Raw genomic sequence first — 12,061 nt, forward strand, 5'->3', positions numbered from 1 at the left:
CCTGCAATCAGACCAATTCCAATAAAACCAATTTTAAAACAGCGGTTCCGAATCGCTACCCCTCCTTTAGTTCTGAGTGGAGGAACTTATAATTAATGATATTAAAATGGAACAAGTGGTTTGGATGAGAGAAAAAAAATTAAGTTTTATTACCTAAATAAACTACAATCCAAAGAATAAACTATACCACACGAACACAGTAATTACAGTAAAACTATATAACAGGGTGTTGCAGACGGCGAAAATGAGGGATACAATGGCTACAATGTTATTTAAACAATCTTAGCAATTACCCTCAAATCACCACCCCAAACTCCTGCTAGGTTGCCTTGTTGAGGAGTCAGAACACCCTGCTCACCTGTGGTCCAGCGAAGTAAGAGAGGCCAGATAGCTTCTCAGCCGCTATCTTTATACCTGGTGAGGCCCCTGCCATTCTGCTCTGCGAGGGCTGTGTGCAAAATCCTCACCCAAAGGGTCCAATACACAAGAGAAAGCTGTGATTGGCTAACTCAAAGTGGTTAGACTGGGTTAATGTGTCTTCCGGAGCTCCCTGGGCTGAAACAAAAGAATGCAACAGCCCTATTGTCCAGTGCTGGGTGATTTAAAACCCATTCAATTGTTAAACATTTCCCATTCAAGGTACAAAAGTCTCTTCTGCAGTTTAGATGTATCCACTCGATATACAAACAAATGCTAATAGCATTCAATTGCTTTGTAAACAAAGCATTGTCCTTTGTCTTCAGCCATGTGGTGACAGGCATTTTTATCCCTGGAAATTTAAAAGCACAACACCCAGGGATTCTTTAATCCAAAAAATTGATCTTCAGAACTGTAAATTATTGCGAATTCTTACACTCCCTGTCAATCTGGGCGTAGTTACGCTCGGCTGAGGTTAGTGATTGTGACACAAAGGCTATTGGCCTCTCTGAGCTGTTTGAGAATTTGTGCGACAGCACCGCTCCAATGCCATAGGGTGACGCATCACATGCCAACCGAATCGGTAATGCTGGGTTGTAATGGGCCAATACCTCTTTCGATGTGATTAGTGTTTTGCTCTTCTGGAAAGCTCATCTACATTCGTCACTCCACTTCCATGGCACCCCAGTTTGCAGTAGGGTGTTCAGCTGGTCTAGTATTGTAGACAAATTTGGCAAGAACTTATGGTAGTAGTTTACCAGCCCAAGGAACGACCTCAGTTGTGACACATTTTCCAGTGCTGGAGCCTTGACTACTGCCTCAATCTTCTCTGGGGACTTATGTAACCCCTCTTTATCGATAATGTGGCCACAATACGAGATCTGTTTTCTAAAAAACTCGCATTGGGGCGGTTAGCTCGGAGCCCATATTCCTGCTATCTAGTGAGCACCTGCTCCAGGTTGGCAAGGTGATCACTGTCATTTTCGCCCATGACCAGGATGTCGTCCAAATAACACTGGGTCCCTGGGATCCCTTGCAGGACTTGTTCCATTGCCCTCTGCCAAATAGCCGGAGCTGATGCTACCCCGAATACTAGCCGGTTGTATTGGTAGAGACCTTTATGGGTGTTGATTGTGAGGTATTTTTTTGATGCTTCTTCTACCTCCATTTGCAGATACGCCTGGGCCAGATCAATCTTAGTGAAGCGTTTCCCTCCAGATAGCGAGGTAAAAATATCTTCAATCCGCGGAAGTGGATATTGTACGGTGTGAAGGACCGGGTTCACTGTTACCTTAAAGTTCCCACAGATGCGAACCTTCCTTGGTTCCCCAGTCGTGCTGCTCAATGACTTTTTCATCACAGGGACGATGGGTGTAGCCCACTCGCTCCAGTCTACCTTGGACAGTACACGTGAACATTCCAGACTCTCCAGCTCTGCTTCGACGGCTGGGCGGATCGCATAAGGTCTTAAAAATTTTGGACTTGCGTTTTCTTCAATTTTAATCATGGCTGTCATGCCTTTTAGTGTTCCAAGTCCTTGCTGGAATACTCCTTTTGCATCAGTTAGGATCTTTGACAGTCGCCCAGGTGTGACGTCGTAATCCTTTTTGTCAGCCACAGTCAGTGCCTGTATGGAATGCCAATCCAGTTGTATTTTCCGGATCCATTCACGTCCCAGTAATTGTGGTCCTCCATCTTGCAATACATACAGGTCTAGTTTTGCTGTTTCCTTACCGTTATATATAACGGTCACCCTTATTTTTCCTTTGGGGTAGACTTTTTGCCCCGTGTACATCTTCAAAATAATTTTTGTGTCTCTCAAGGGTATGTGTGAGAATAGCTGCTCGTAGTCCCATCGGTTTATGACTGTTAGGGCTGATCCTGTGTCCAATTCCATCTTTACCTGGACTCCTGCTATCTTGAGAGTGACCCAAATGGTTCGGTGATCCTCCGTTGTGATCACATTATGTAGTTTCAGACAACTCAGTTCCCTGCTTTCGGAGTCGTTATCACTCTTTTGTTCGTCTGAACTATTCTTCATCATCTTATGTACCTTCTTGTACTTTTCTTTGGTAGGTTTCTTATTGCTGGTTTTCTTTCCCGACCTGCAGACTCGTGCTATGTGTCCTACTTTTCCACACTGTCTGCACACTTTGTCTTTGAACCAGCAATCATTCTGGTCGTGTGTTGTTCTGCCGCAGCGATAGCACTTCTCTGTTCTATATGACATTTCGTTTGTGCCATATTCTTGCGGTCTCTGTTGTATCTCTGCAGCGCCCCGTGCTGCTGCTTCATATGATACCGCAATGCTGAAAGCCTTTTCCAGCGTAAGGTCATTTTCAGATAAAAGCCGTTTCTGGGTTCCTTCACTTTGAAGCCCACACAGAAACTTGTCCCTTAAGGTATCTGCCAGTCCCGCTCCAAACTGGCAGTGTTTCGATAGTTTGCGCAGTTCTGTTAAATAATCAGCATTGCTTTCATCCTTATGCTGGTTCCATTTGTGAAACTGGAATCTTTCTGCTATCAGCAGCGGTGTGGGGTTTAAATGTCCCTGTAGTATCGTTACTATGTCTTCAAAACTCTTTTCCATTGGCTTCGTTGGGGTTACTAGATTTCGTAATAAACCATACGTCTTTGCACCCATTAAATTTAACAATACCGACGCTTTCTTGTCATCTGACACCTCATTTGCCTTGCAGTACACCTCTATTCGTTCGACATATGTAGTCCAATCTTCGACTTCATTATCAAATGCAATGATACTGCCACTCTGCGGCATTTTGGGTGTGGTTTAAAATGGCGTCTCCCAATGGCTTAAAATGGCATCTCCCGTGCTTTCCTTCCTCCCCCGCTGCTGCCAACGCCACTCCCGGTTGTTCTCATGGCAATGGCGGTGCCCTGTAGGTTTCGCGCGCTTCTCCTGCACTGCTGCCAACGCTGCTCTCGGCGGTCCTCGTGGCAATGGCGGTGCCCTGTAGGTTTCACGCGCTTCTCCTGCACTGCTGCCAATGCCGCTCTCGGCGGTCCTCGTGGCAATGGCGTCTCTCTCTCCCTCTCTCCGACGCTGCTCAGCCCCTGAACACCGGCTGCACCCTGTGCGCTCTGCCCTCTCTCTCTCTCCCCCGTCGACGCTGCTCGGCCCTTTGCTGTGCCACTCGGTCGGGCTCTAGCCCGCCGCTGTCTGGGAAGGGTCTGCGCACTACCTGTTGCCAGACCGTTTCGCTGGACCACCTCGACTGGAAAGCCAAGCCTGGCTCTCGATAGCCTCCCCCGCAATTCTCGAGTCTCTGCTGGATGACTGGGCGGTTGCCCGTGGTCGATGCCCGAATCTCTGGCCTTGACCTCCAATCCACTGATCTCCAAGATCGAATCCCCGGGAGGTGATGCAGAGTTGCAGGTAGGTTCGAACTTGCCTTGTCGCCAATGTTGTGTCCGTGTATAATAAGACACAGACTGCAGGAGAAACGGTACAACAGGTGTTTACTAAATGTGGCTCACACTGGAACTGCCTGTACAGGTTACTACTCAGTGCTATATACAGGTGTGGTCACTGCCAGTACTATAGTATACATGAGCTGTAAAAAGTAGTTCCCCCCTTAAAGGTATATACATTACAAGCTGGTTCATCAATGTCCTTCCCTTACCACAAGGTCAGAAGTGGGGATGTTTGCACAGTGATCAATTCCATTCACAGCTCCTCAGATAATGAAGTAGTCCGTGCCTGCAGGCAGCAAGACCTGGATGACATTCAGGTTTGGGCTGATAAGTGGCAGGTAACATTCGCACCACACAAGTGCCAGGCATTGACTGTCTCTAACAAGATAGAGTCTAACCACTGACCCTTGCCATTCAATGGCATTACCATTGCCGAATCCCCCAACATCAACATCCTGGGGGGTCACAGTTGACCAGAAACTTAACTGGACCAGCCACATAAATACTGTGGCTACAAGAGTAGGTCAGAAGCTGGGTATTCTGCAGTGAGTAACTCATCTCCTGACTCCCCAAAGCCTTGCCACATCTACAAGGCTCAAGTCAGTAGTGTGATGGAATACTCTCCATTTGCCTGGATGAGTGCAGCTCCAACAACACTCAAGAGCCTCGACACCATTCAGGACAAAGCAGCCCGCTTGATCGGCTCCCCGTCCAGCAACTTAAACATTCACTCCCTCCACCACCGGCGTACCATGGCTGTAGTGTGTACCATCTACAGGATGCACTGCAGAAACACACCAAGGCTACTTCAGCAGCACCTCCCAAACCCGCGACCTCTTCCACCTAGAAGGACAAGGGCAGCAGGCACATGGGAACACCACCACCTGCAAGTTCCCCTCCAAGTTACACACACCATCCTGACTTGTAAATATATCGCCGTTCCTTCATTGTCGCTGGTTCCAAACCCTGGAGCTCCCTCTATAACAGCACTGTGGGAGCACCTTCACCACACGGACTGTAGTGATTCAAGAAGGCAGCTCAAGGCCAGCTTCTCAATGGCAACTGGGGATGGGCAATAAATGCTGGCCTTGTCAGCGATGTCCACATCCCAATTCAATTAAGAAATCTAAATAGTAAAACTTTAAGAGGAGTAGAGGAGCAGAGAGAAGTGGGGTGTTAGATTCCAGCTAACGCCTTGTCTTATTATTTAATTAATAGGTCCAAGAGTTGAGCATCAACAACTTTAAGATGAGCAGATTCTCTGTCCTCTACCGTATCGTATATTGATCCATCAAGCAGAGTAAACAGGCAAGTCCCACGTGCGACTAAGGCAAGTTTGTGGGACGTGACCTTCTTTTCCAAAAGCTGTGTGATTATTTCTAATGGATCCTTCCCTGCCCCAGTGACCATAAACAGCATCTCTCAGGATCCCTTCAAGCATCTTCCCTCTGATCGAGATCACACTGATGGGCCTGTAGTTCCAGGCTCTGACTTCTCCCGGTTTTGAAAATGGGAATGATGTGAGCTACCTTCCGATCTCAGGGAACAATCCCTGACTCTAAGGAGCTGTTGATGATTCGGGCAAGGGGCTCACAGAGTTCCGTCCCATCTCTTCAAAGACCCGTGGGTAGATATCATCTGGACCTGGAGCGCCATTTAGTTTCAGATCTCCTATTTTATCCAAGATGACAATCCCTTTCTATTATAATACTTGTGATGTCATTGCTCCCTGACCAGTCTCCATTTCTCCTCCATTTACATATGCTCCCTGACCAGTCTCCATTTCTCCTCCATTTACAGACGCTCCCTGACCAGTCTCCATTTCTCCTCCATTTACATACGCTCCCTGACCAGTCACCATTTCTCCTCCATTTACAGGTACTCCCTGACCAGTCTCCATTGCCCCTCCATTTACAGACGCTCCCTGACTTCCTGTCTGTCCCGGAGTTTGGCGCGGGGTCCCTTTGCTGAGCGAATTGGGGGAAACCGGGAAGCGGCAGGCGGATAATGTTGAGTGTTTTAATAATGGGGCCTGGGGCCGCACTCGGGGTGTGTGCAGCCTGCGTCCCCCCGGGGTTCATGAACCCGCTCCCTGAGCTCAGGGTGTGAGCAGCCCGCGTCCCCCCGGGGTTCATGAACCCGCTCCCTGAGCTCGGGGTGTGAGCAGCCCGCGTCCCCCCGGGGTTCATGAACCCGCTCCCTGAGCTCTCTCACCTGATGTGTCAGCGGCTGCTGCCAAGGGCCGCGCATGCTCAGCTCACAGTGCCCGTGTGATTGACGGGAGGTCTGGACCAATAGGGAGTGAGCGGGGCGGGGCTGGAGGAGCGAGCCGGCGACGGGTCCTCCAACCAATCGGAGTGTGAGGGGTGGGGCTTGACCTTTAAACCTGAACAATAGAAGGTGAGCTGAGCATGCGCGGCCCTTGGCAGCAGCCGCTGACACATCGGGTGAGAGAGGTCAGGGAGTGGGTTCATGAACCCCGGGAGGACGCGGGCTGCTCACACCCCGAGCTCAGGGAGCGGGTTCATGAACCCCGGGAGGACGTGGGCTGCTCACACCCCGAGCTCAGGGAGCGGGTTCATGAAGCCCGAGGGGACACGGGCTGCTCACACCCCGAGTGCAGCCCCAGGCCCCATTATTAAAACACTCAACATTTTCCACTTCACAAACACCCGGGGTGGGCCTCAGGCCCCGAACAAGAACCTCCGGGCCGGGCGTTTGCCCCGAGCGGGGCGGCAGCTGCAGGGCTTTCTCCCGGTGATAGGCCCGGGTTAACGGCCGCCATCTTGAGAGGCTCAGGGGGCAGCACGGCGCATGCGCGGCCCCCTTCGGCAGGAACATAAGAAGTAGGAGCAGGAGTAGGCCATGCGACCCCTCGGGCCTGCTCCGCCATTCAATAGGATCATGGCTGATCCGAACCTAGACTCACTTCCACTTCCCTGCCCGCTCCCCGTAACCCCTTATTCCCTTATCAGCTAAGAAACTGTCTATCTCCGTTTTAAATTTATTTAATGTCGCAGCTTCCACAGCTCACTGAGGTAGCAAATTCCATAGATTTACTACCCTCTGAGTGAAGAAGTTTCTCCTCATCTCAGTTTTGAAAGGGCAGCCCCTTATTCTAAGAGGAGAGAATCTTGTCAATTTCTATCCTGCACTCACAGTGATGGCTTTTGTAAACTCCTTTTACAGGCTGTGAGAAGGGCAGCATTTACACACCGCAAACTCAGACCAAACATCACATCAAGATCTGACAGAGTCACTCCATTCATAAGGACCCAAATATCATCGGTCTTTGAATGTGGAAGGAGAAATGTTTGTCTGTGGGAAAAGATTTCAAACATCAATGTGACTGGAAAAGCACCGAGACACACATACCCGAGCGAGAGTGTTCCAGTGCACTGACTGTGGAAAGAGCTTTAACCAGTTACACAGCCTGAAAAAATATCGCACCATTCACAGTGAGGAAAAACTGTACACGTGTTCTGTGTGTGGACGAGGCTTCAACTGATCGTCTAACCTGGAGAGACTCAAGGACACCCGCACCACAGAGAAACCGTGGAAATGTGGGAACTGTGGGAAGGGAAGGGATTCAATTCCCCGTCTAAACTGAAAACTAATCGACGCAGTCACACCGGGGAGAGGCCGTTCACCTGCTCCGTGTGTGGGAAGGGATTCACCCTATCGTCCAGCCTCCATTTACACCAACGAGTTCACACTGATGAGAGACCTTTTAAATGATCTGACTGTGGGAAATGCTTTAAAATCTGTGCCGAATTTATTAAACATCAGCTTGTTCACACTGATGAGAGACCATTTAGTTGCGCTCACTGCGAGAAGAGCTTCAGGCAGTCAAGTCACCTAATTCAGCACCAGCGAGTTCACACTGGGGAGAGGCAATTTACCTGTTCTGTATGTGTGAAGGGGTTCAATCAGTCATCCAATCTTAGAACGCACCAACAGGTTCACACTGGGGAGAGGACATTCACCTGCTCCGTGTGTGGAAAGGGATTTATGCAGTCATCCAATCTCCAGACACACCAATGGGTTCACACTGGGGAGAGGCCATTCACCTATTCTGTTTGTGGGACGGGATTCGCTAAATCATCCCAGCTGCTGATACACCAGCGAGTTTACCTTGATAGAGCTTTTAAATGTGCTGACTGTGAGAAGAGCTTTAAAAGCGCAAAGGATCTGCTGACACACCAACGGGTTCACACTGGGGAGAGGCCATTCACCTGCTCCGTGTGTGGGAAGGGATTCACTCTATCATCCAGTCTCAAGACCCACCAATGCACTCACAGCGGAGAGAGGCCGTTCACCTGCTCCATGTGTGGGAAGGAATTCAATCGTTCAACCAGCCTGCTGACAAACCAGCGAGTTCACACTGGGGAGAGGCCATTCAGCTGCTCCATGTGTGGGAAGGAATTCTCTCAGTCATCCAACCTGCTGAGACACCAGTGAGTTCACACTAGGGAGAGGCCGTTCACCTGCCCTGCGTGTGGGAAGGGATTCACTCAGTCATCCAACCTGCGGACACACCAGCGAGTTCACACTAGGGAGAATCCGTTCACCTGTTCCGTGTGTGGGAAGGGATTCACTCGATCATCTTACCTGGTGAGACACCAGCAAGCTCATAAGTGACTGCAGGGGTAGGATTCTGCTGTTAATCACATCCTATGTTTGTTTCTACCAATGTTATTAAACTCCAGCCCAGTTTAAGTTTCTGGATATATGTCAACGAAGGCACTTTTGGTGTAAACACACACTGTGTTGTGTTTGTTATTTCTCCAAGATCAGAGACTAATTTATGTCCCGTTACCGACTGTTCCATTTTGGACCGTTTCTCCTTTCAAACTCTAGATTAGTTCAGTTCTCAGACCTTCGGTTACTCTCATGGACAAGTCCCAGCTCCCCATACATTCCAGAGTGCCTCCCTTAGCCTTGGTATCCAGGGAAGGTATCGGTAACACACCCGGGATCACTAAACACAAAACCCAGTCTGTTAATCACTTTCAGCTGCTGGGCTTAGCGTGTGACCCACAGCATCTCTTTCACCTTCGATGTGTGAAGAGAGCATCAGAACCTGGTTTTAAATTTATTCAGCAAATCTATTGAACAGAAGCTTGCAGGGTGATGAGGCAGTGTTGAGGTGCTGCTGTGTCAGTCAGTGGCTCAGTGGGTAGCACTCTCGCCTCTGAGTCAGAAGGTTGTGGGTTCAAGTCCCACCCCAGAGACTAGAGCACAAGAACCTAGGCTGACACTCCTGTGCAGTACTGAGGGAGTGCTGCACTGTCGGAAGTGCCGTCTTTCAGATGAGACATTAAACCGAGGCCCCGTCTGATCTCTCAGGTGGAAAAGATCCCATGGCACTATTGAGAAGAAGAGCAGGGGAGTGATCTCTGGTGTCCTGGCCAATATTTATCACTAAAATAAAACAGATTATCTGGTCATTATCACATTGCTGTTTGTGGGAGCTTGCTGTGCACAAATTGGCTGCCGCGTTTTCTACATTACAACAGTGAGTACGATTCAAAAGTACTTCATTGGCTGTAAAGTGTTTTGGGACGTCCTGAGGTCATGGAAGAGGCTGTATAAATGCAAGTCTCATCTTTAATCTGCATTGTGCCTGTAATGAAAATAACTGAACATTTGTCCCAGTGTAACCTTTGCTGTCATGAAATGAGTGTGTCTTTTAATGAGCCTCACGTCCTTGCTCATGTCGGCTGCAATTGTGTAGAAAGGGGATGTGTAAAGAGATGGTCTGTGTAAGGAGATGTGAAAGAAGGAAACGGTGTGTGTGTGTGATAGTGACACAGCCTTGTGGTCACAGTCAGAACAATGACATATCCTTGTGGATATGGTTTGAGCAGGACCAGGTCAATAATGTAGTAAACAAGTTAAATATAAACATCACCAGTGTAGTCGCAGCTTGTTAGAACAGACCTGGGGAGAAGAGAGCTCTGAATCCACTGTATTATCTCTGTTCTCCAGATCGTGTAACTATACTCTGTATTTTTGCAGTACTGTTAATAAAGTCAGTAAAAGACAATCTGTTGTGAGCTTGATTATCTGGTGTCTGAAACCACAAGACTCAATTTTTAGAGTCAACAAGATGAATAAGTAAACACATCATGGCCCAATACTCCAGCTCTATATTCACAGGAGAAAGTCTGTTACCACACTCCTCGAGTAGACAGAACAAAGAAAGATCCCAACTAGAAGAACCTCTAGAATCATTTGTAAATACCGTTCAAATCCTGACTGATATCAATTGTCAGTGTACGTTCCTTTGAAGTCAATGGCTGATGAGAGAGGTGTTGGAGAGTAGGGGTGAAAGGAGTTGGGGTGAGGGGGATGGAGAGAAGGGGTGAAAGTGGAGTTGGGGTGAGGGGGGTTGGAGAGTAGGGGTGAAAGAGGAGTTGGGGTGAGGGGTTCGAGAGTAGGGGTGAAAGGAGTTGGGGTGAGGGGGGTTGGAGAGAAGGGGTGAAAGAGAGGAGTTGGAGTGAGGGGGGTTGGAGAGTAGGGGTGAAAGAGGAGTTAGGGTGAGGGGGTTGGAGAGTAAGGTTGAAAGACGAGTTGGGGTGAGGGGGTTGGAGAGTAGGAGTGAAAGAGGAGTTGGGGTGAGGGGGTTGGAGAGTAGGGGTGAGAGAGGAGTTGGGGTGAGGGGGGTTGGAGAGTAGGGGTGAAAGTGAAGATGGGGTGAGGGGGGTTGGAGAGTAGGGGTGAAGGAGGAGTTGGGGTGAAGGGGGTTGGAGAGTAGGGGTGAAAGAGGAGTTGGGGTCAGGGGGTTGGAGAGTAGGGGTGAAAGAGGAGTTGGGGTGAGGGGGTTGGAGAGTAGGGGTGAAAGAGGAGTTGGGGTGAGGGGGTTGGAGAGAAGGGGTGAAAGAGGAGTTGGAGTGAGGGGGGTTGGAGAGTAGGGGTGAAAGAGGAGTTAGGGTGAGGGGGTTGGAGAGTAAGTTTGAAAGACGAGTTGGGGTGAGGGGGTTGGAGAGTAGGAGTGAAAGAGGAGTTGGGGTGAGGTGTTGGAGAGTTCAGGTGAAAGAGGAGTTGGGGTGAGGGGGGTTGGAGAGTAGGGGTGAAAGGGGAGTTGTGGTGAGGGGGTTGGAGAGTAGGGGTGAAAGAGGAGTTGGGGTGAGGGGGTTGGAGAGTAGGGGTGAAAGAGGAGTTGGGGTGAGGGGGGTTGGAGAGTAGGGGTGAAAGAGGAGTTGTGGTAAGGGGGTTGGAGAGTAGAGGTGAAGGAGGAGTTGGGGTGAGGGGGGTTGGAGAGTAGGGGTGAAAGGGGAGTTGGGGTGAGGGGGGTTGGAGAGTAGGGGTGAAGGAGGAGTTGGGGTGAGGGGGTTGGAGAGTAGGGGTGAAAGGGGAGTTGGGGTGAGGGGGGTTGGAGAGTAGGGGTGAAGGAGGAGTTGGGGTGAGGGGGTTGGAGAGTAGGGGTGAAAGGGGAGTTGGGGTGAGGGGGTTGGAGAGTTGGGCTGAAAGAGGAGTTGGGGTGAGGGGGGTTGGAGAGTAGGGGTGTTCTGGACCAATGAACATTTTATGTGTGCAGATAGCACCCTCTGGTGGTGGTTATTGTGTTAACAGTTTGTATGCTGGAAAGGTCATCTGATCTTTCTTCCTGTGTGAGGTCATTTGACCTTTGTTCCTTTCTTCCTGTTGACCCCAGGAAACAGTTTTGCTAGGAAGAACCTGACTTGAGTAATGGAGAATCTGCCATGAGCGTTTCCATTCACAATCCAATGCAATCTGATTTCATATGTTAGGCCAAGCGCAATATCTGTGAGTATCTTTGTTCCTTAGCATAATAGCAATGTTGTCAGAGTAATATTTTGATAATACTATGTTTATAAAAGGTTAATATTTGATAGTTATAGAAGTTAGTCCAAATGTTAGTTAGTTATACAATTAGTCTATTCTACTGTTGTAAATATGTTTATATCTTATGTAATATCGAACGTATAGTACTCAGTTTATGTACAAAACATACTTTGTCTTTGTTTACAGTTTCACAAATTTGTTCAAGTAAAGGCTTCAAACAGCAAACAGCTTCACGAAGAATTATTTTGAATAGAGTGTTTAACTTGCTGGATAACTAGATAGCAGCACGTCTAGCGTGGCCAGTACAGTGAAAAGATAGCAATACGGCTAGCTGTGAAGAGCGGAGCAGGAGGAACCCAGAGTAAGCCTGAACCTCGTAGAGCACACCTACCTCACA

General features: G+C 49.0%; 1 pseudogene; it reads left to right on the forward strand.

The window, feature by feature from the left end:
* The first annotated feature begins 5,361 nt into the window (after positions 1-5,361).
* On the forward strand, positions 5,362-9,880 carry LOC147119419 (uncharacterized; annotated as a pseudogene).
* The last annotated feature ends 2,181 nt before the right edge of the window (positions 9,881-12,061 follow it).

The sequence above is a fragment of the Somniosus microcephalus genome, chromosome 4 (genome assembly GCF_052327205.1).
Source record: "Somniosus microcephalus isolate GS21.2 chromosome 4, FLI_Smic_1.0, whole genome shotgun sequence".
NCBI lineage: Eukaryota > Metazoa > Chordata > Chondrichthyes > Squaliformes > Somniosidae > Somniosus > Somniosus microcephalus.